Genomic DNA, 25,152 nt, shown 5'->3' with positions numbered 1-25,152 from the left:
ATTTTCATATTTACACAATATCTTATTAGTTCTTAGAAAAAATGTAGTTCTGTACTGTGTTTTAAAAGTTTGTACCTGTCTGAGGAGTACGGAAGGAAGCTAGCAATACCCAACAATGTTACAAGACCTCTAATTTTAAGATTTATGTATTTTTTCACACTGAATCCATCGATTCTAGCCGTAAATCCTTCTGGAATCATTTTAGGCGACACAGAATCAGTAACTGCACACACACTGCAGCCGATCAGAGTTTATATGCGTATTTAATGATTTGGTTTGCTAGTTGTCCCCGCACTCAGTGCTAGCCCAATGTGAAGTGATTTTTTAAACGATAAATAATAAGGTAGCAAAAAACAACCTATACTATAGAATGGAGTAGCCCTTATGGGATTTTTCCATTATGATATGCTTTTCCCAGACCTTATACTCGACACAAGGCTTCATATATTCCTTTCTCTATTCATCCTGCATCACGTTTGTTTAGTTTAAAAAAAGTGCAATGTAATATCAAGCCTGTAAGTTGTGCTTTACCAACAAGCTGGTTAAATAAAAATAAATCCTTGCCCATACATTAAAGTTGACCCAGGATAACTGGTCCAATTGTTCCCTCCTGTCGTGTCTACAAGTGTTATCCAGGTTTGGAACCAGCGCTGTATGGACAGAGCAAGCAACCCCTGGGATTAATTAGGTAATTGGTGAGAAAACTGACATAGCTCCAAGCTTGTTGGTACGTCATCTGCCGTGTCCATAAAGTCAATAGACATTGATGCCTGATGATGCCTCTAGAGCTGATCAGTCATTTTATAGAAGTAGTGTAATTTATTCTGCTTCACTTAGTTTGTGATTTCATGTTATAAAATAGATAAAAATACTGAATTTTCCTCTGCTGCGTAATAAAGCATGATGCGTTTGTCATGACACTTGACATTATTATCAACTTCTTAAGGGGGCTAATGTGTTCACTGCAAGAAGGAAAACATCTGTTTTAAATCAAACTCCATTTAGAAGACAATGGCTGCCAGAAATATGAGCAGAGAAATGAGCAAAATGCGGAAAACCTGCAGGAGATGGGTGAGCAACAAGGGGGGAAAGTAGCTGCATCACAGCACTTGGCAGGAGAGCAGAGATTGAGAGAAATGGGGATTGTCCAATACTTTAACATATGGAGACCTGGGGGTGGGGGTGAAAGATGAGTAGAAATTGTAATTATAACGTTGTGCCACACTGATGTTATGCTGGAAATATCCCCACACAATGGGAGCTGCCGAGAATTATGATGAGCAACATTTTGTATGGGCTTTGTTTTTTTTTTTTTATTGAACCAATCTCCCAACTCTGAAAAAACTCAAACTGAAAAGTCAAATGCAAAAATAAGTAACCCCTTACATTACTGCTGTAGAGGGTTTTTACACTCCATCACATCCTCATTTTTTCCTCTTAAGCTTATAGGCCAACGACTGCAATCCACAATGTGACATGGTGATGAAAGCATCTAACCTCTAGCCTGCTACCCAAACCAAGTAAAAGGCAAACAATATAAATATGCCCTTGGAACAGAGTTTTTCTCATGCACTGTGCTCTGTGGAGAAGGGTAACCCCACCAGGAATAACACACCCACACCTTGCATAAATGATCCAAACATTAAGTTAAACGTTGAGCCTTTCAGGTTTCAACTAAAATACAAAATAAAAGTGTTTTTCACTGTGAAGCAATGACATGTTCTCTTATTGCTATCATGTTTGCTCTTCTAAGAAGAATTTCCATTTCTGCTGATTTGCAAAGGAAGAGATAGTGTATGATTAGGTAATATTCTTTATTAAATACAATAATCTGACGACAGACAAGTTTAACTATTTTACTAAGCAATTCAGCCATTTGGAAGACTAAAAACTAACATATTGAGAGAGTTAAAAAAATTGACCTAATGAAGGAAGTCATGTACAATATTTTCTTTCCCTATTCACCTCAAAATATACAACCTATTTAAATTGACAATAATTTGCCAACAGATTTTTTACTATCTGAGGTTCAGTGCTGTTTATTTTTCTACTGCTTACTAACGTCGCTTCTCATTAGATGTCTGCCTGAAATTAACAGGCTAAACAGTAAAATGACCTCTGCCCATCTCTTTAACACTGCAGGGTAAACAGCAACAGACCAAAGCAGAAGAAGTGCTTCACTGAAACCCAGGCTTTCTGCTCCTGCTGCTCAGTCTGCATCATTAAAGGTGAAGGAAGAACATAAAACTTTGCCTAAAGTGAAAGTGAAGCAGCTCTTTGACTCGTGTTGGTGAGAAGAAATGGTTGACCCTCAAAGGAGGTCTATGATAAACTTATCCAAAGCCTCAAGAAATTAAACAAATCATTGCTAATTAGCTTTAAGTCAGTTCTGCAACATGACACTACGTTTTCTGAAACAGCAAAATATGCACGAATATGTTGAAGATTTAAGGTAAATAAAATGTTTTTAAAAAGCTCTTAAATTTACACCTGCAGCAGGTGACCGTCTCAGATATAAAGTTAGGTTTAATTCCAGTTAGAAAAAGAGACATTTCTTTCATATGTAAAGGAAACCACTTTAAGCCATTAACTGATGAATTTGATGTCATTTCTGCTTCAGCATTGCTCAACACAAACAATAAGTAATTATCCAAACAATGAATTAGTTTGCATGCATGCATTGGTTCAAGCCGAGTATAATACTATAGTCCACATTCTATAAGTCTCCACAAGCCCTTCCACTCAAACGAGTTTTGCCTCACATGGCTGTAGATTCCTTTTGCTTTTGCATTTTTTCCTTCCCCTAAACTTCAAATATATGATGCAGCATCTAAACACCCAGCTTTTTAATTAGCTAGCCTCCTTTATAGAAGTAGTGGATAAGAGCTGGACATCAGTCTCACCCAAGATCGCATGACCCATAAAGGCTTTGCTTTAAAATTTACTTTGACAAAAAAAAAAAATTTGTCTGCTATAACATTTTTCCTAAATCCACTATTTGGCTGCACTAATCAAAATAAGCTAGAGATACATGGATACAGAGACATATAGACAGATGGAGATAGGTTTTAATCGATCCTTTGTACTTTTAAGCTAAAATTCAACTTTTTCAATACATCTTTAACAGAAAAACTGAAAAAAACACAAAAGAATATTACATGGTGTCTAAAGAAAGCAGCTAATTCACAATAACTGCACCTCATCTGTATTCAAAATAATAAACCCAGAGACAAGAAGCCATAAAAGCCTGTTTTTTTGCAAAGTATATTCATAGAGAAAACGGCTAGATCCCCCGAAATGAGGACCAACACTGTTTGTGAAGACAGTGCTGTTGTGCTCATGTCAGAAGGCTAATGAAATGTGCAGCAAGACAGATGTTTGCCCGCTGCACTTCGCTGAGCAAACATATAAATGGGATATGAAGTTAGACAAGAATTCACAACAATAACAGTAGAGTCTCAGTTATTGGGAACACACAGATGGGATTTGTTTTACAGGAAAGTATCGTGGGGGAAAAGAAAAAACAAAGTATCACCCTATGGATTACAGGAGAGTTATTAATTTTCTCCAAATTAGATGTTTGCGCTCATTAAAGACAACATTTTAGCATTTCCATCAGCCCAATAAGGAATAGGGTACAGCTATTGTGTGCTTATATCAACATGTGTGAATAATGTTTGGGGGCATAAGAACAAAGATGGTGCCAGAGCAAATCCTCAATACTTTGATTTTCCAAGACTTGCTGAAAGGCAGCAATGCTAAAGATCTTGCATTCAGAATAGAACAGGTACTTTACAGACAAAAAACTGAAGGGAAAGTCAAGTACCGTGTTAATAATTCAAGTCAAGGGGATGGCTTCTTTCAGCCCAGGGCACTGTCAAACAAGAAAATCACACTTCTCTTCTCTTACACTCCCACCATGTCATTGCTTCTGTCTTACCTCTTTCTTTATAGACTCCAGAGAGTCAGAGGCACAAATAATTTAAGTGGGGTGTATTGATACGCATACTGATACGGCTCGACTCAGTCACTCACACTCTGGAGCTGGGATCTCTGTCCTGTCCTGCTTTGTTCTGACTGAGGGGAGAACTTCTAATCAGTCAAAACCCCAACACAAACTTTGCAGCTTAGTATTAAATCCTTTTAATCTTTCCACACTGCATCAGTCTCCCCAGCTGTAAACTTTCTCTTGGCCATGCTTTACCCTTTACAGCACATTTTTTATATTTCCTGTCAGAAACTAGCAGTCTACAACCCCCCCATCTGTTTCCTGAACACTTCCAATATATCACTCAAACACTTCAGTCCCTCTGCTGCACAGGTCAACAGTATATTTCTGTGACTTTGAATGAGAAAAATGTTGCTCCAGCATGGGATACTTTACAAATCACTCACTGCTACTGCAGTCTATGGAATAAATAAAAATAAAAGAGCTATGGATTCTTGGCGGATTTCCGTGGACCACGCCAGAGTACTTTTAGCAGAGTGGAGGGAGAAAAATATGAACAAAAGATGTGAATTCAGAGGTCAGAAGTCAGAGGGATAGTATATTAATTTATACATTGGCATTCCAGAGTAAATGAACAGACAAAACTATTCTAAAACCAACTCAAATTTCTCAGAAAATGCAGCACATTTTTAGAAATATTTTCATTTGTTCTAGTTCATCACAATGTGTAGAAATATTAATAGTGGTTATAATGAAATGACAACAGTATATATAAATATATTTAATGACCAAAATGAGTTGTGGAAATTACAATATTTAGCATCTCTTAAAATCTCACGACACATTAGCATGCTAATCTCCAATATCGGGTTGGCATAAAATCTATCTAAACACACCATATATCTCATTTGTACATTTAAATGAAATGCTGCCATGAGCTCTCCTGTCACTTGACAACTGATGTGGTTTGAAGTAGACAAAGCTTAAAAATCAGAGCTATAGTATGCAATAATTGTAACAATTTACTGAAATGCATTGCACAAATGTATGTTTATTAGCTCTTAAATTTCTGGAGACAGCCATCTTTGGGCTACAGCAGTAGTGACTGTAGAGATTGCCATTATGCGACTCAAAATTTGACTGCATCAAGTTGGGCCTATGTCTATTAAATCCATCTATAGCGACAAAATGCCCTTTATAAAATTATCCATGTAAGCAAACCTCTTCATCACTTGAAAAGATAGTTAATGTGAACCTTGCAGAGTCAATTTTTTTATACCATGAGGGCCTCTGTATTGTTGGAGGTGGGAGCGGTTCATGCTGCTGCCATTTGATCATCGAATGTCACTGAATATCCTCTGTAGCTTCAACTTACATTCTGTGGTGGATGGGTGAAATGACAGGGATCCCAAGGGACAGATGTTTTTATGAAAAGTATAATACATTTTTCAAGCCCATGATATTTTTCATCAAACTAAGGAGTATGTGTCATTTAATCAATAAAGTAACTATTCAAAAGGGATAAAGGACATAGCAAAAAGGCTCAATATAAAAAACACATTACATATAGAATATTAATTTATGTCTTATGTTCTTTTTCTAAGTTTGTGTCTAGTAATTGCAGCATGAATGAAGAAATTACAAATGTTCTTTTGTTTTTCTTTTTCCTGTTGGGACTAATTATATGATAGTTGAGATATATAGGCTGTGTCTGAACGTCTGTCCTAACCCCTCAATCACTGTATAAGGAACTCTGTTTACTATCAGTTCGGACAGATGACTAGTTTCCACTTCCCATTTGTCACGCAACTCGGCCTTTGCAAGGAGAGCTCTGGCTAAGAATTCTGGAATATATATCTACTCATCTAGTGACCAACTTTTCAAGGTACATTGTGGGAAATTTTGAGTCCCCTACTTTTTCATCCAATAAACGTTGAGACACTCATTTAAAATGGTGTGTCCACTATATAGTGACCTATATGGCTATGGGCAGAAGCCTGGACACAGCCACAGGGCTCTATTATGAGTTTATGGTGAATAACAGAAATTCAGTCACAAATTTACCATGGAAATCTTTTTTGTTTTTTTGGAGTGATCTGAATATTTACAGTTTGATTCATTGGAAATTCCTAAAACTCACTAAAATAAAAGAAAATGTATCAGTCTTCACATTTACTTCAACTGAAAATAATTCATGTTTCTCTACCCGTTAACGCGTAGTAAAGCGCCATTCCATTTTTCGGCGGATTGGTGACATATTTCCGCCCTGGGGCGCAAATATCTTTGCCCATTGACTCTTGTTAAAAATTGTCACGCGTAGTAGCACCTCTGCAATAGAAATAGTCGGCTAACTGCACGTAGCGAGGCTAATTCTTTATTCTGCTTTCCCCACCTCCTTTTTCAAACATCAGGATCTGACCCAGCATAGATCAAGATGGGTAGGACTGAAACAAAACACTTTTTAAAAAGAAGAATCAAAAATCTGGGACATGGAAAATAAGAGTATTTTTATTTATTTTTTTAACACTTTCAGAAAATAGTTTTTATATATTAAAAAAATATAAAGCTGACTAATAGCTTCTCCATTATTAAACTGGTACATTTTTTTTAGGTTTGTAACAATATTGGACAGTGCAAAACACAGATTTGCCTTCACAAAGCCTCAAAAGGGCCACTTTTATGTACAAAAAGTAAACCTGTACAAGAAATTGTTTTGTTTTTATAGTGTTTTTATTATGTTTTTTGTTGTTGGCATTCATTTAAGTATAAAAGTGTGATAAATTTGCATCTGCATGATTGGTTTTTACCATTCGTCTCTTTTGAATTTATAGCACCCCTGTAGAAAACTAGTGTCTTTGGTTTTATGGTTTTATTCCAGATCTGTTGCCACCCTGCTACTGTAAAGAGTTTCTAAAGTCTAAAAAAACAAACAAAAAAACTTCTTTTTCACAGACTTAAAAAACTTCTAAAGACGAGGGAAAAAATATTGATACATTAAAATATCACAATATCTTCATATGCTGATATATTGCCATTTAAAACCACCATATCAATCTCTTTCACTAATGAAATATTGCTATACGTCATCGTTATGCTACGAAATCCCCCGAAAATTCACATTTTTGCCATATTTTTATATGTTGATATATTGACTCGGTATCGATCTATTTTACTAACAAAATCTCACAAGAATTTGCAAAATATCACGAGAGTTTGTAACAAAACAATGAAATTTCACAAGATTTTGAAAGTAAAATAGATCGATACCGCGTTTTTAAAAATCGATTTGATATCAGCATATGAAAATATATTTGAGTATATTATTTTTCAAAGTGTCAGAATGGATAACAAAACTGCTATTTTCAATGACTACTTATTTTTGTCCAGCTTTAACATCGGTATCGATATCGGTTATCGGCTACATGAGTTTTAAAATATCGGCATATCGGATATCGGCCAAAATCCCAATATCGTGCATCTCTATTCTGTTGCATTTTTGCATGGAAATAATTTTACCACAACAGGAACTAGTCTGTAAAAACCCACATATCCTCAAAACACCCAAACATTCTGCCTTTCATCGTTCTTATTTTGTTTCTGTTGATAAACCCCATGTTACTGCAAAAGCTACAGATGAGATATGAACATACTGGATGACAGTGTTTACACAAGTCATTTCGGTATTATTGCTACAACATAAGACTGCTTGTAGGTGTTATCTGGAAGAATGTGATAGCTCAATGCATGGCAAAAACTATCAGAAATATTGGATAGGGGTTTTCTGCCCTCGATGCTCACAGCTGATTATGTTTAGAGGTAAGCTAAAAGGCTTAGGGAAAGAATAAAAAAAAAAAACAATCAGGAGGGTTGATAAAGTCCCAACATATTAGTGTAGATATATTTCCCAATAACATCTGCCCAGATGCTTTGCCCGTTTTAGAAAGCTAAATAAAAACTAAAAGGCCGTATTTAAAGTCATCTAATGATCAAGCATTATGAGCATCAGAAAACAGTCTAAAGCATACGTAACCGCAACTCTCCACCAGTATGTCAAAGAAATCCAGTTTGGCCTCATCTTTCCAAAGGAAACTGCTCAGAAGTGCCATGGATTGAGCTGCATTACTCTGAAGGATCTTTCTCTTGACAATACTTCCAAAAAGAGTCCCATCTGCAGTATTTACTAATCTGTTTGCAACTTAAATGTTTAACATGCCTACGGAGACCTCTGATGTCCAAACAGAGCTCTTGTTGCTTTTTTTCACATTTTCCTGAGTTATGCATGTTAAAATATTGCAGTTAAAATTATGGGGAAGATCGGTTTCATTGTTAATTATCCACCTATGAATACCTTCAACAATAGCACCATGGATTCCAAATGGTTTGGAAACATCCCAACAGCTTCAAGACCCAAAGTCAGTAATCAGTCTAAGGGTCATTGTTGAGTTCTTCTCTTCTTGGTTTTGTCTTAGCATCTGTATCCTCCAGAGCAGCACAGTGCTAAAACTCTTGCTTTTATAGAGATGATAGGAACAGCTGTTTTATTAAACGCACTTTAAATACAGCACACCGATGCTACCTTTACTCAATTCCTCTAGAAAATGCAAGACAGGACCTGCAGTCAATTCATGCCGATTTGCTTTTTAAACTACCGAAAATAGCTGGGTTTAAATGCTTGAGACAAGATGGTTTAGAATCATTGAATAAGCAAATCATTTACAGTTTAAAATCAAACTGACAGTTTTACTTTCATCAAAACTGTGGCGTTGAAATTCTACCACACAATTTAAACAAAGTGTGGAAAATGAGGTATCATGATTGTCTCGTTTTGAGCCAATTAAACTGAATTCAGTATTTTTGTGGCTGAGTGAAAATATGCTCCAAACACCTTCTCAACCATTTATCTTCAAATTCTATCCATTTCTTTCCCAGGCTGCCAAATTCTTTTTCCTTCCAAAGACTTCTACCAAACTGCTTCTCCTGCTGCTACCAACTTTCACTTTCTGCAGTTTGTCAGAACTACTAATATAGTAACAGACAGCACATGTTTTAAGTGAATGTATAGAGAAAACGGCTGCGAGATGAAATCACATTCCTTGCAAGCTGTGCATCGGGAGAAAAATAAAAAAAGCAGACAAAAACTGACTGCGCTATCTGAGCTCCAACTGATATTGTACCAATTAGAGGAGGAGAGGAGCAGATGGAGCAGGAGAGCTACAGAGAAGTAAAGAGTAATAAGGAGGAAGAGACAGAATGACACACAGAGAGGCTGGGAGATGAGAATATAAGTGCCATAAGTCTACCTCTGAGGCTGAATCAAAGCTCAGAAAGTGCTTGTAGGTTAGAAGAGACGTTAGGAAAGTGAAGTGAGACAGGCAGAACAGAAAGACGTACATTTGTTTACATGTGATTGTTTTAGCCAACAAAACATTTTCTGCAGGTATTTTAATAAAAAAGCAACTGAAATTGAAGGTTAAAGGATTTTAGCATTAGAAATGCAAAAATACAAGTTTATCTGTAGAGCCATTTGTGCCTTCAAACTTATATTTCAGGGACACTTCAAACTAGGGATGCACGATATAATCGGCCCCTTATCGGTATCGGCCTGTATCGCCCTTAAAACTGAATATCAGACATCGGCCACCCCACCGATATATAACGCGATATTTGATCAGCTTCTGAGTTTCTAAAGTCTAAAAAAAACTTCTAAAGATGAGGGAAAAAATATTGATACATTAAAATATTTCAATATCTTCATATGCTGATATATTGCCATTTAAAAACACCAAATCAATCTCTTTTACTAATGAAATATTGCTATATGTCATCGTTATGCTACGAAATCCCCCGAAAATCCACGAAACTTTGCCATATTTTTAAATGTTGATATATTGACGCGGTATCGATCTATTTTACTAACAAAATCTCACAAGAATTTGCAAAATATCATGAGAGTTTGTAACAGAATGATGAAATTTAATGAGATTTTGAAAGTAAAATAGATCGATACCGCGTTTTTAAAAATCAATTCGATATCAGCATATTAAAATATAATTGAGTATATTATTTTTCAAAGTGTCAGAAATGGATAACAAAACTGCTATTTTCAATGACTACTTATTTTTGTCCAGCTTAAACGTCGGTATCGATATCGGTTATCGGCTACATGAGTTTTAAAATATCGGCATATCGGATATCGGCCAAAATCCCAATATCGTGCATCCCTACTTCAAACAGAAGCCAAAAAGAAAGTCAACAGATGAATTTTCTGCAACATAATTTGTCACAGCAAGCATTACAATGTCTGTATTCCAATATATTATCCTTAGAATACTGTTTTCCCACCCTCAAGCTTCAATAAATATCAGGAAAAGATGACCCAAGATGGAAAAGATTTCCAAATTAATTTACCAAAGCAAATCAATCTAAATCCTCTGTAAATGTAATTCCCCTATAGACTGACCAGCTGTTCAGGCTTCCATGGGGAGCAAACCTAGAGATCAATGCTTTACATCAATGTGGAGACAAACAAAACACTGATCTTTGGAAAGTTGGTTGAACGCTGACTGCACTCAGCTACAAGTTATACATCTCTAAGTACTTTGACAATCTCGCTCCTACATACCTGTTGAGCTTTGGGTCATCCTCTTGTAGCAGAACCCAACTGTGCACTAAGTTAACCCCCCAAACTGAACACACTTCTTCAGTCTTTCCTGATAGAGCAGAATTCCTGGTTCCCTCATTATGTAAAGTCGTCCAAGGCCTGAAGCAGCAAAGCAGCCCAAGGCCATCAGTGAGCTGGAGGCACAAACCATCTAGGTCAGTAAATGGTCCTGGCCATAAGTCAGACCAGCAACTGCTGGCCTCTGTACTTGGTACATCCTCTACCCACTGCTCCAGGTAAAACTCCCAGACCTGAATATTTCTTAATTCTTGTGGGTCATCAGGAATACTTTGGGCAAATGTGTAATAGAGCAGTGTGATCTTTGTCCCATCTGTGGCTTTGGCCTAGAAAACTCTGCCATGCATCTAATTTCATATATTTGCTACCTGCATCTTGCTGCAGGTAACCCTAAAACTCCCCACTGTGGAGCAAAAGAGAATATTTCTATTTTATTGTTCTCTACTATTGCTGAAGCAAGTAAGTCTAGGAGTGGTGTAGATGTTCTAGGATCTGCTGTAATCTCCTGGATTTGATAGACAGGAGGAAGAAGAAAAAAAACACCCCCTCAGTGTCCCAGCCCTCTGCCTAGGATCTGTCTCATAGATGCTGCAGGAAGTGGGTTCTGAACTTTAAAAAACTTCACACACCTACAAAAGAAAAAAGGGCCTGGAAAGTACAGCACACAAAACTAAATGACAAAAATCACCTGGCATCTGATAAGGGATATTAGCTAACAACTGAGGGCATACAAGTTTAAGACAATTCTAACCATTATCCTTTAGGTGAATTAAAGACATCTTTGTGTCTCACAAGCAGCATCTCTGCTAAGGCTTAATGTATAGATATGTTGCATGGCCATTAATAATCCATCCACTTCCAGACTTTAGTTTTTAGATTTAAATCATAAAATGTCGTTAGCAAATATAAAAATGCTTCTGGAATATGCAGCAGGAATGTCAAATTCGAGTTGGTCAAGTTCAAGCCATTACAAAAGTTTGTTAGCAGTAGCTATAACATCTGTTTCTGTAATTTCAGACTTAATGTAAGCAGATGGTTGATACAAGGTTAATATAAATTATTTATTAAACAGGTTTATCTGGCATGTGTGATAAAAGAGGAACCTCAATGTTATAAAACTACAGCAAATGTGAAGGCAGGAGAGCTGAAAGAAACCAATCGCATCTTTTTGTGCAGCTGAGGGAGCAGACTAAATAGAGCTAGCCATTAAAAGTGAGTAACGACACTGAACTCTGCAACCTACTATCCTCATACATTACACGACAAAACAAATACTTTGAAACCAGTGCATTAACCTGAATATACATGCAAGAAGAAAAACCTTGATGCCTGCTTTAAGTAGAGGAATACATCCACACAAACCCGTAATGTATTTTATGGCCCTCTGTCAGTTTCCCTTCAGTAAATGTAATTAATTTCACATCATATACAGAGGACAGCCTGTGTGAAAGGAGTCTATTGTTTCAGACTCAATATGGAGATTGGCTTTGCAGCCAGGGATAGTTTTTTTATACACTGTAAATCAAATTTGTTCATTACATTTGGAGGAATATTCCTTGCTTGCTTTAACCCATCAAAGATGTAGAATAGTGTTGGATACAGTTACAATGTATGCCTATCGTTGTGTAGGGGCATCTGTGCATTTAATTCAGGCATCCCTAAAGTCTGTTCTCGAGGGCCGCTGTCCTGCAGGTTTTAGAGGTTTCTCTGCTCCAGCACAGCAAATTTACATTGATAGTTTATAAACAGGCTTTTGCTGAACTACAGTCATCAGTATCCTCTGTTCTAAAGCAGAGAAACCTCTAAAACCTGCAGGACAGCGGGCCTCGAGGACCGACTTTGGGGATGCCTGATTTAATTCATGTATACTCCAAAAACATCTTACAGCACTTCCCTTTGGAAACTGAAGGGCTATACACCTGTGATGTCTCACTGCTTTAAGAGAAAAGGATCAACTTTGGCCTTCAGTTAAAAAAAAAAAGATGGAAAAAATATAAATTGTTAAAACTTTTAACAGGGTATATGCAGGAATTATTGCAGTGAATACCATTTAATAGTGACTTTTTTTTTTTTTTACAGCACATCTGTGAGCTGCTGCTGTGGAGTAAGCTTTACTTTAGTTAAGAGTAGGGGTGAATATTGGCATGTGTGTTGCAATACAATACAAAACGAAATTTCGTTCTGTATACACTATACAAAATGACAATAAAGTTTGTCCAATACAATATCACACAATACTTAGGTCAAGATACGATATCACGATATCGTGGTATTATATAGTGCGATATTTTATCCAGCAAATGGGCTCCTCATGTTGGCACAATCTACCAGAGTGGTGGTGCAGAGGTAGCTATTTTTTCCTCATTGTTCTAGGTGGTAAAAAAAAAATAAAAAATAAAAATGTTTTATTTCTTTCCCATCTATATTAGGAACTAAAAGATTTATGTTATATTGGGCAGCCAAATATCACAATATATCGCCAAAGCATGTTTTAGCTTTGCTAGGTTCCCAACAGTGGAACTAGCCGTGGTGCTGAACAGGCCTCATGTTCGCTTTTTACAGGAGAAAATAGGAAAATCCACGCACTTGTGTCAAAGCTCCCAGAGTCTTTTATTGAAAATTGGTTTCGACCACAAAGTGATAAGTAGTGCTTAAGTAAAGAGGATTATCTACCAAATTTAAACCAGGTGAAGCCAAATCTAATCCCTTTGGGTTCTGGAAAGGGCATTTTAAGACTTCTCTTCAAAGAAAAAAATTTTTGTTTTTTTTTTCCTAATATGATTACTGCTCTATGATGGCTCCTCAGTTTATGGCATGTTTTTGATCAATTGATTACTAAATTAGTTGCACATCTTAAGAATTTTAAGAATCAGTTACCATTAATCTAATTAACTGTTTCAGCCCTAATTTAGTAAAGAACAAAAACAATGGCAGATTTGCACAAGAAAAAAAAAAATGGTACTTTGGACTAAGTTGAGCTTTTTAATCCCAGCTTAAGATTTCTTGTTTTTCTGTTTGAGGGTTGATTAAAAGCGCCATGTCTTGGCTCCTCCTTTTAAATAAATATAATAATGCATTTATTAGGGAGAGTCCACAAGATCCTGGATAGTTTTTTGTTTTTCCCCCAGACCGTTGTGATCTTGTACAGATGACTAGCCGACAAATCAAAAGTTAAGAATTTGGCTCCTAAATGTCACTGATGACTTTGATGAAATATGCAATTGGAATCCATTTTATAAGCTTAAGCCCCTGTGACACTTTGTCAATTTAGACCAGCATATGCCTGACTTATAAAAAAAAAAGTCAAAAACGCTTGTATACGTTTGATAAGTTATGGGTAAGGTTTGTATAAGTTATGAACATGCTGAAGTATGCTGGTACACGTCAACATACGGCAAGAACGTAAAGACTTATGTCAGCATATGCTCATACGTGGGCCATAAGTGACAGGTAAGTTGTCTGATCGTTGACATTCGTTAACTGTAAGTTACTCATAAGGAGTGGCGTCTACCTTATCCACAACCGATGAGTAATTTGTGCGCAACTTTTCAAGAACTTATCGCCGAAGTATATCAACATATCTGATGTGTTCCAGACAATGTATAATGGCGTATTGACAGCGTTTTGGAATAAAAGGGGGTTTGATGGATCCGCCCTGTGTTCACACCCACAGCCAACAAACTTCCTAACAGACATGACGCTGAATCTGCTGGGACTGCAAACTTTTTTTTTTCTTTTGGTTTTTTTTTTTTGGCTGGGTGGTAAACTGCAGCTAGGTTGATAGTGCGATTAAAGAAATCTTTTAATGCAGACTGGGCGTCTGAAGGCGCATTGCTGCCTGTCCCCCCATCAGGACACTGGCCTATCCATCACTTCATGGGCATTACGCTGCCTTGTGTTACGCATACGTTAGGCTGTCGAACATAAGTTCTGGACTCCTTATGAATACTCTATGTATACACCCACAATGAAAAAATATATAGAAAGTTCTGTGTATGCCAGTGTTTTAGGAGATTCTGGGACATCAGGCATACGCCGTCTAAACTGGCAAGGTGTGACAGGGCCCTTAACAGAGATTTCTTCTGTGATCAAACTATTCAGGAAGGACGAAGAAGAAATGTGACCTTTTCAGAGGTAGTGGACTCTAGCTGGTAGTTAGATAAGAGATACTAATTCTAAGCTTGCCTGCCTATCAGCTGTCACATGTGTCCCTGAATCTATATTGCAACCAATGTCACCATCTCTTTATAGCAATTTCTCATCTTCAGTTTAATTTCTACTTCATCTCTTGTCTCTACAGCTTCTTTTCAGCTCAATATCCCCAGTATGCTGCCTCCCACTCTGCTTCCCTAAAGGCATCCCTGGCTTTCATTTAGGCTTTCTTAAATCATTTAAAACCCGACTTTTTCTAACCGAGTGTTGTTCTCCCCATCTCTCTTTTGTATTCATCCTTTTAGCACCCCAGAACAACAGCTGTGCAATTTCACCCCGAGGCACAAAATACATCTGCAGGTGCAACTCCTTGAAGCAACATCAGCACAGACACCGTCGTACAGCTCTCATTGCAGCTCCTCGTCTTTCATCAAAAGAGGCGACTATGTTAGCCTCTCAACCCTTCCAAAGCGTGCAAGAGCTCCATAAGATGGTTTAATGATCAAAACGAGGAACAGAGGATCTCTTCTGCTTCTGAGCTTTTCCACACTCCTCTCGCTTGTTGAGTTTTATATCAATTACTTCTCATCTTTGCTCCACCTTCACTCCTCAAAGCCCATCATCCGGTTTCTCAGCTCCACTTGTTCCCTTCATCTGGTTTATTTTATCTCCACTCTTGTCCTCTCTGCTTTCTCTGGGTTCATCCCTGCTCGCCAAGCTCTTCACCAACCATTGCCATCTTTTCATTTTTGCAATATTATGGTTGACCATTTAACCTTCATATTTATCCCTCTGAAATTAGCTCCTCTTTCCAGTCTAGTGCCATTTCTATCATCCGGAGTAGGAGCCTATTCAAGCATCTGCTGTAAGTGTCAACTAATTCTAACAGACCACCACCACACATGGAATGCAGTTGGGTACAGGTACATGCTGCCCACCCACGCACTGGTGCATTCAGTATCATATCTAATGTAGTATTAAACATCCGTATAACCATTCGAGTAAGAGTCAACCAGATGTCTGTGACAGCAGAACAAGCTGTTTGGGGCACTAGAGATGGACTGAGGTGGCAAGCGCAAATCTGATGTGCAAGCTGTTTGGAGCCGAGACGTCCAACTCAGCCAGAGACTTTGATTTAAGTAGAGAAAACACTCTTAAGCAAGGCCTTTTCTCTTTAGCGGTAATTTATTTGGCAAGAATATTTTTTAAAAGGCTAGTTAAATTTAAGATTAATTGAATTCATTTGTTTTTTTATATATACACACAACCGATTTCTGCTTATACTTTCACCTGCAGTGAAGTTGGAGTTGGCTCTGACTCATCTAAACCCCCTTCTGCTTCAGCCTCAACCTAAAGTTAAATCGTTCATCTTTGATCATAGGGCCTAAATGACTCGCCACCTCCTTCAACATCACAGTGTTTAACACTACGCAGCCTTCCCAAGAGCTCTCCTTGTTTGATTAGCCACCCACACTCTGCTCTGTCAACTCGTAGTTGCTTCCTGTGTGATGAAAGAGAAGCAGCGGCTCAGTTTTTAAAGACTGGATAAATGCATACATCAATCTATACATTATACTATTAATGCTACAGTTCACTTCAAGTCATTTAAAGGAAAACCAGGATAGATTCACAAGTGACTTTATTAATTCCTTAATTTCTTCAGAAAAATATGGTTCTAATCAGCAATAGATATATATAAAAAAAAAAAAGAGGCCCCAAAATTATGTTTAGATTGTGTGCTATACCAAAAATACTTTCTCATAACTAGAAGACATTTCACATCAACAATAAACTGTACCCATTTGCTCATTCCTCTTTAAAATGAAACTAGATATCATGTAGGACTGACACGATTTCCTTTAAAATTCTGATCCTGCATACAGATGCCTTCATAAGTTGTGGGCACAAAGTAAAATTACAGTTAAGAAACCAAAAATATTAATCAAATACTTATTTCAAATTAGCAATAGTTTCTGACTAGTTATTCTAAACTTGAAAGTGTATTTATTTTTTTATCTTTTTTTCAAACTTGTTTAAAGTGAAGACTTCGATCCAAATTTTACCCCTCCAACATAAATGCAAGCTTAAATTCAATATTTCTATTTTACTTAAACAGGCATTACGAAGATATTTCTCAGCAAAATCTTACATGTCTAATATACAGTTATCTTGAACAGAAAATGTGTTAAAGAGGAGTCCGTCTCTTTCCATTAGACTAACAACCTCAAAATATACATTTTTGGGTCCCTGCAATATCAAAGTAAATGAGCAATGTCCATTGAACACATCATTTATACACCTGTGATTTATTCCACACAAAAGTACACAATAGTTAAAGCTTAAAACTACCTTGTATGCTTTCATTTCAGCACAAGTCTATGACAGTGTTGGGTGCCTGGATAAAGCCTTTTCAGAATTATGCAACATGTTACCACCGAACACTTTACATTTTGGAGAGATTTGAATATTATTGCTTAAGTATGATTCAACTATTTCTGATTAAAATCCAAAATAGAGGAACAACCGTAGATGAAAGTGGATCAGCAGTTTGATTTGTAATCAAGAACAGTAATCAATCTAATGCTTTACTTCTATAATCACGCCGGGCCAAAGTGGCGTCCAACAGCAAGCTTATCTCAAACTTTTTTCAAGAAGTTAAAGGAAACAATTTCTCATGAAAAGTAGAAAACTTAATTCCGTACCAATCCTGAAAACAGAACCTCTAACCATCAGTATTCTCATCCCATATGCTCAGTCCTTGCATTTATATTAAACTTAAAACATCAAAATCCAGTCAATAAGGAGGAACTGCCACTTTAGGCATCTGAGGTGACTCTTCTTCTCCCCCCCCCCCTCTTCAGAGACAACACTAGTGTGAATAATTAAAGGGGAGGAAACCCAGGAACTGGCACTGTTGACAATGACAGGAGATTTAACTAAAATCCTTTTTATCTGCATATTTATATGTTTTAGAAAGGCCTTCTGACAAGAAAAACAATACATTTCCACTTAAGTGCTATGTTATGGTTTCTAGATGCACTGCTTGACTGCTTAACAGTTTGACACAAAAAAAGCAGGGGGTGAAGCACTGAATACATTTAGTCATCAACAAAAACATTGCAATTTCCGAAGGCAAAAAAAAAATAAACATGCATTTTCTTTAAATTACATTAATTTATGTGGATATTAGGCTATTGACAGAATCATGCAACATTCTTTTACTTCACAAATAAAATTTTGAAAAAGTATACCTTTCCATTCTGCTCATTCAATCAATTAGCAGAAAAATGCCATTTGGCTTTGATCGTGACTTCAAGTCATTCCATGTTAATCTCTTTCTAAAACACACAATCCAACAAACAGAACACAGATTCCACACTATGTAGGTCGGAATACTTCTAAAACAAACATGCTGTGATCTAAATGACCCCATTGAGACCATTATGTTGGTGCATCGTCTTTCATTTGCCATTCTTCTACAAAGCCCAGATTCAGAGTAAACGATCTGTTAGTTATCCAGTCAGCAGACCTTCACACATAAGCCATGAATCTCTGCAGCTTCTCCAGAGTTACTCTAAGGCTGCCACTGATCAGACAGCATGGTGGCCATGTTGAGGTAATAATGCAGTTGTGTTACAATCCTTCCATCTCCAGATACCAGATTCAGCTCAGTGAGACGTTTAAAGCTAATACAGCTTGTCCATGTCCTCAAGCCTGACCTGCCTGCCGTGTTCACTGCTCTTTAGGTTGTTCTCCAATACACACAAGCAAACCTGAGGCCTTCACAACTAGAAACTGAAGTTCAATTCTGGACTATTAACTAAAGGAAACTTCAAGAAAATGTCTGGCACATCAGACTAAATAATTTTTAAGCCACATATGAGGGGGGAAATATATATATTTTGTTTCATGCATTTATGGATACAGAAAAAAAAAACTGCTGGTACACTCAAAATGAAAAGCAACAATCCTATTTAGTTTACAGCCTTTTGTCATATTCCTATCTTTTACCGTCTAGGGAACTTTGCTTTTACACAATGTACCAAACATAGCATCAGATACTTGCTATGTAGGTCACTACTCTACACTTTTTGCTCTCTTTTGCAGTGGCTCTCAGTCCTTCAAAGATACCATCTTTAGATGAACTTCTTTGCTTTCTACTTTTTGTTCTTGCTTTATTTTCATGGAGTTTTATGCATTATGAAATGATATGATGTATATTTTAAGCAGAACGACTGAGGAAAAGTGAACAACTCAAACCAATGTATACTTCATGCTTTTTTTGTAAGGTTTTCCAAATAATTACAGAACTCCTAAGGACTGGCCTAGCAGCAGGAACCTATTGAGTTGAAAGTGTAGCAGAAGCACTAAGGCTATGTTCACACCACAGCCTGAAGTGACCCAAATCTGATGGGTTTTTTTGACCAAATATAACCTTGATAACCTGATTTTTTTAATGAACACAAATTATTTTTTTCCAAAGCAACCCAGGTCACTATGGCTATGTGGTCCTGAACTGGATACGTATTTGATTTATTCAAATGCGACCCGTGTCTGCACGGCCAGGTTGCATTAGTCTAACCTGAACGCCATTAATACTATGCAAAGGTCACTATTCTGCATCTTGCTATGCAGAAGCGGGAAGAAAAACAACCATGGTGGAGGATAGTCTTATTTTCAACCATCTTGAAATATTGAAGCGTTATGGTTGGGAAAGATAGCTAGCAGCGCTTCAGCGCTAGCATCCATGTTTACTTCTGTACACAAAGAGCATGCTTGCTACTTGTGATGTCATTGCATCCTCTACTGCGCATGTGGGACACTTAAGTTGTATGAATGCAGTTCAACACAGGAGGTAACATACGAGTCGCATATATTTGGAAATGTGAACCACGCATAAGAATCAGGTTTCACAAAAGAATAAGTATTGAGCGTTAAGGCCTGCAGTGTGAATGTAGCCTAAGAGACTAAGCCAGTTCCAATATGAGAGCTTTTTGATGCAATAAAATACAGTCTTTAGTTGGTAAATTGAGAATCAGCTCTGCTGCTTGCCATCAAATTCCTGCAGCTCAAGCTACTAAGGAAATTGAAAGGAACAAAGGGTACCAAAGCCCTGTATCTAAACCTGTAGGTAGGCCCTGGGTAATGGTGGACAGTCATAGCAAAGTCAAAATGACTTGCATTGCATAAGAAAGCCTCTGCCCTAGATTACAAAGCAAGATGCAATTATAATGTAAACCCTATTTTTAATACAATGGATTATTACTACTGTTAAATAGTCTTCAAATGATTCCCTGTAATGTTTGGTCAGGTAAAATACTTTGTATACTTTATATACATTTAAAAAAAATATACAGATAATATATTTGATCAGAAAGGAGTATTAAAAGTGGCGGTATTAAACTCTAGGCACAAATAATTTGGTAAAGGTGCAATAATATTAACATGCATCACTCTTTGCTTTACTATATATACCAAACTATTGCTTAGAAGCCAATAGATTTTATATTATTTCAGCAACCAAAACAAAAATCTTTTTATTCTTATGACTTTGTCAACAACCACTTTACTGAGAATTAATTCAGTTATTTTTATATAAACAAAATATTAATTACACTTGTATCGTTTACTAAAAAACAAAAATCTTTCAGAGAAGAGTTTGTTTTAAATGCTGTGAAGAGGACTGAACCTGCACATTGCAGATGAAATGTTGGCAGGACCTCTATTCTCCCCTTTTTAACCAAGCTATGAAAAACAGCAATTTTCTCCTGCTGGTTTTATTCAACATACCTTATTTTGACAAGCATTGAAATGCTGCAATCTCACTTAGACAATAAATATATCCTCATATTGGATGTGGGGCTTTTACTAGCCCGTTCTTTCATCTCCCACTTTTTTCTCCACCTCTTGCGCACCACCCACCACATACAGAGTTCAACTGTTTCATTGTCAAGCCAAGCTGAACTGGCAAAGACTTGAAGGTCTCAAAGGCATTAAAAATACATGACACACTGAAAAACACAGTTGAGCTGAGGGAGAGAAAAAAAGAGGGTGCGAGGGGAGTCGAGTTGGTGCAAGGACGCCCAGCACAAATGGAGGGAGCAAAAGTTGGAGTTCGATAAGAAACTGGGAGATGTAAAAGGGTGGAGAAAGCTGGGGCAGCTTTGGAGAGAATAAGTGCTAAAGTTACAGTATTGTTAAAAAAATAATAATGTCTTTATTATAAAATCAGACAACAGTGCCTCCTAAAAAAATCTACCCAGATTAAAGAGGAAGAACTCTAGTTGTCCAAGAATGTTCCACCCATTTATTAAATCAACACACTGAGATTGACCAAGCAGTGTAGTTAAATAAAGCACTAGCAAAGTTCATACCCTGCTTTAGTAAAGGGCTTTTAGGAATGAGCTTCAAAAAAAAGGATCCCCAAAATTCTCCAGTGTTAAATAACAAAAAAAAACAAAAGCAAATCCACAATAGTAAGCAAACTGTGCACATTATGTTGAGCAAAGGAGTGTGGGTGTGAGGTTTCTAGGTGGGCTGTGACTGCTGATAGAAATAAAAAAACTTCTGCTCAGCCTTCATATGTTAACCAAAAACAAAACAAAAAAACCTTTTGGCTTTAACATTTAAATTCAATGCATACTATTTTGATGCCCTAATTTAGCAACTATAAAAGCACAGGTTGTATTTACACTCACATTTCTAGGCCTCTTACTCTACCTTAATGTTTTCTTGATTTTGTTTTTGCAAGCTGCCTGTTTACAGAAGGTAAATCAAATGCAATTTGCTAAGCTTAGAGATCATTAACACCACAAAATTAGAAAGCATTACCGTCTCTTGTTTATACCCATGGTGTAGTTCACACCATCAGAAGTCAAAGCTCGTAGGTTCAAGCAAAGCAAGTGACACTGATGCAATTCACACCAAACAGCAGACTGGTGTCTTTGTTGATGTATTGTCAAGTTATTTTTTGTAACTCTAATTTTTCAACAGTGCATGAGGGACTGCATTTGCTTGTGGCTCATTTTCCCAGATATGCTCCTATACTGTAGTACAGGAGAAATGTATTCAGACAGCAGCTCAACACTAGACAGCATTAAAATGCAGGGTTAAGTCTATGTAGTATTAAAAAAACATGTACACAAATTATCTAGAAACTCAAAGAGTCACATTCCAAATTACAGTACGAGAATGATATTCATCACTGTCTTCACACAATGAAATACAAACTCTGTACAGGTATGCACTTCCTGAAGACTGTAGTTAAACGGTTTCCTTTAGTTGAACATTTAGAAGCCAAAATCCAACTACTCCTCATATACTCTACGTCACCAAGTAAGCTAATTCACAGCTATACTTCCCCCCTTCTCTCCAGACATCTGACCTGGAGAAGGCCTCCACAAGATATCTGAAAACGTCTTTATGACAGGAGCATTATTATAATGCTCTGGCTTAGCCTTTCATCTTAAAAGCTCGTTATAGAGCAAATCATTGACCCTCTCCATGACATAGATTATGCTAACAACTCAGCAACTTGTAAGTTTCAAGTTTTGATCTAGGTTAGTGTGCAAATTAAAAATAAAACCATTAGGCCCACTAAGCTAATTATTAAACTTTAAATCAATCTAATTCCATTTCTTATCGGGGGTTTTTTATATTCCTGGAGTTATTCATGTTTGGTACCTGTGGAACAATGCATGCGTTTGTATTTAACTGTCATCATACAAATATCAGGCCAGTGGATGAATTAAATTTAGCACTCTTTGCAAGACATACATGTAGGTTTGCCTTAAATACACTGCTCAACTTAAACTTGATGTTTGAATATTTTAAGGATAAAACTCCCATAGACTAGGACTATTCTATTCCAGGTCTCCTGAATGTTTTAGATCCATCCCTGCTTATGCAGATTTCCACTGATGTCCGATCAACGGGCTTTTTCTGAACTACAGTCACCTGAAACGGGTGAGTTAAAGCAGTGAAACATCTAAAAAAAAAAGTTGCAACTGCAGTTTAATTCTGTTCCACAAAGACAACCGTCACCCTTTCATACGGTCTCTTCACTAACACTTTAAGAGAGCTGTATTTCCCTATTTGAAGGTAGTAAAACATGACTTTTACACCCCTAACAACGTACCTAGACCTTGATGCAAAGCCTCAGTCAAAAACTGAATATTCTTATTTTCCATTTTTTAATTACACTTTACTTTTACATCAAATATTCTATATGAAATGAACATATCTATACTTCACCGGATTTCTTTAAGTACAGATAGCCTTTAGTAGTTACATTTTAAAAGCTTTATTTTGTTTTTGTTGCAGTCATCGTGCAGATGTGTATTATTCAGATTTTGATCTGTGACTTTAAATAACGCATCTGTAAATCCTTGTAAACCTAAACGGCTTTCCACCTATAGCCCAGCTGATATTTTCTTCTGCATTCTGCTCATATCCTCAGGCTCTGGTTTATCCCCACCTAATCCTCTCTCACAGCTCTATCACCACGTCTCCTTTCTCACAGCACTCAGACTCTGTTTGCCTTTTGCCTCCGTCTCACATCCGCCTTGCCCTTTTCTAAATGTTCATCACACAACTAGAAACCATTCTCCGTTTGAACCCTGCCTCAGAGCCCTCAGCTCAAACTAAGTTTATTGTTTATCTTTCAAATGGTATTTTTCCCAAACACACAATCCTCTTGTGACCCCCTCTGTGAAAAGCAGCACACATTTAATTTTTGATAAAGAAACTTCTGTATGCAGAGTTCTGTATGTTTTAATAATTGATTAATACGCATGAACAGTTTCCACAGAAAGTGACTTTATTCTGCTAAACGACAAGCAAAAGAAATATGGTCTTCATCTTCCCTATAGACAAATTTGAGAAAGAGCAGCATGCCTCACAGAGCTACCCTGAGTCACTCTGCAGAGCTATGTGCTTAGAGCTTTAAGTCTCAGGTTTGCTTATTCAAGCTTTGGATCTCCAGAAGAAATCTGAACTAGATTTTGCTCTAGATTCTAACAACTTAGGTCAAGACTTTGAATCCAAGTAATTCTGAGTTAGCATAGGCTGAATACAGTTCTGATATGTTCTAAGACAGACATGAGTCCTTTATAGAATAGTTGAACTAAGGTTCAGTTAAATCCAATACACAACACAAAATGTCTAAATCAGAATTTAAAAACTCAATAGCCATGCATTTCCCTCCTCCCACTATGGTGCAAACAAGTTCATCATAGTGATGTGATTAAATGTAAATGTAAGGGCTATGATGAGATCTGGAAGCAACTGAAATGTGAAGTCTGTGTTTTCATAGGAACTGCACTATCTGGACAAAAATATTTATCTTAAACATTTCCGACGCTTTCATTACCTATAAATGTGTTTTACAATTTTGCAGTCCGTTTCATTTTTCAAGAACGGCAGAAATAATTGTGCTGGGATCTGGCGCACCTTGCCATTTAGGAGTATAAATAAAAAATAAATTTAAAAAGTGTTTAAGATTAAAATATAATTTACCCCAAAATTAAGGTTTTTTTGCAGACTAACTATGTTTATGTTTGTCTAGTTAAGCAATATTCATCTTAACACTTAAGTCGCTGCTCTTGTGGGGTTCAATGATGGCTTCTAAACAGATTTATATCTGTTTAGCTGTAAAGAAAGAAATCATTCAGACACAAGAGCTACACTGAGTAAACCTCTCTTCCCTCAACTTGTGTTGAAGGGGTAACTACCCGCCCGCTCCACTCAATCCCCACTGCTAGAGGGGCAAATGTGGCATTGACTACTTTGGTGGCCTTATTCCAAGATCTGTTTGATGCCAGTGTTTTAATTGTATGAGCTTTAAAAGGTTTCTTAAAATGTTCCAACAGTTTAAGTGTGTAAAATGTTAATGTTCTGAACAAGAACCCATACCACTTATTCCATAATATTGCCTATATTTTCATATATTTCCAAGTTGCCCCCCGTTAAATGTTCAACCAGAAGAGTCTGATAGCTCAATGTCTTTACAAATCTACTTGTAAACAAATATTCATTGTTTCCCACTTCAGAATGAATTTCCAGCATCTAACATTGCTTATGATCCTCTCCCGTTTCGTCCCTCTCTCACAGACACCGTCTCAAAGGAACTTTGAATTAATGAGCTACATTTTTATCTCTGAAACTAATGAATTAGGCTGTGATGGATAATAGGAAACTGGATATGGGTAATGTGATGTGCAAGTGTGAGTTTGTGGCAGTACAGACCTGGATATGGGGTGTGGATGTGTGGTTTCTCTCTGCGAGTGCAATCACATTATTTCATGTGCATGTCTATTATCTAACAAGGACAAAAATGCTTTGATCAGCTCCTCAAAGCCTTCATCTTCTACTG

At 37.0% G+C, this 25,152-nt stretch overlaps 1 protein-coding gene across 2 annotated transcripts in view; it reads right to left on the bottom strand.

The window, feature by feature from the left end:
- Positions 1-25,152, bottom strand: part of pcxb (pyruvate carboxylase b) — a 383,732-nt gene that overhangs the window by 194,507 nt on the left and 164,073 nt on the right. The window lies entirely within an intron of this gene.

Source organism: Cyprinodon tularosa, unplaced genomic scaffold (assembly GCF_016077235.1).
Source record: "Cyprinodon tularosa strain WSP-4 unplaced genomic scaffold, ASM1607723v1 ctg93, whole genome shotgun sequence".
Taxonomy (NCBI): Eukaryota; Metazoa; Chordata; class Actinopteri; order Cyprinodontiformes; family Cyprinodontidae; genus Cyprinodon; species Cyprinodon tularosa.
The sequence above is the reverse complement of the archived record's forward strand: the minus strand, read 5'-3'. Positions and strand labels throughout refer to the sequence as shown.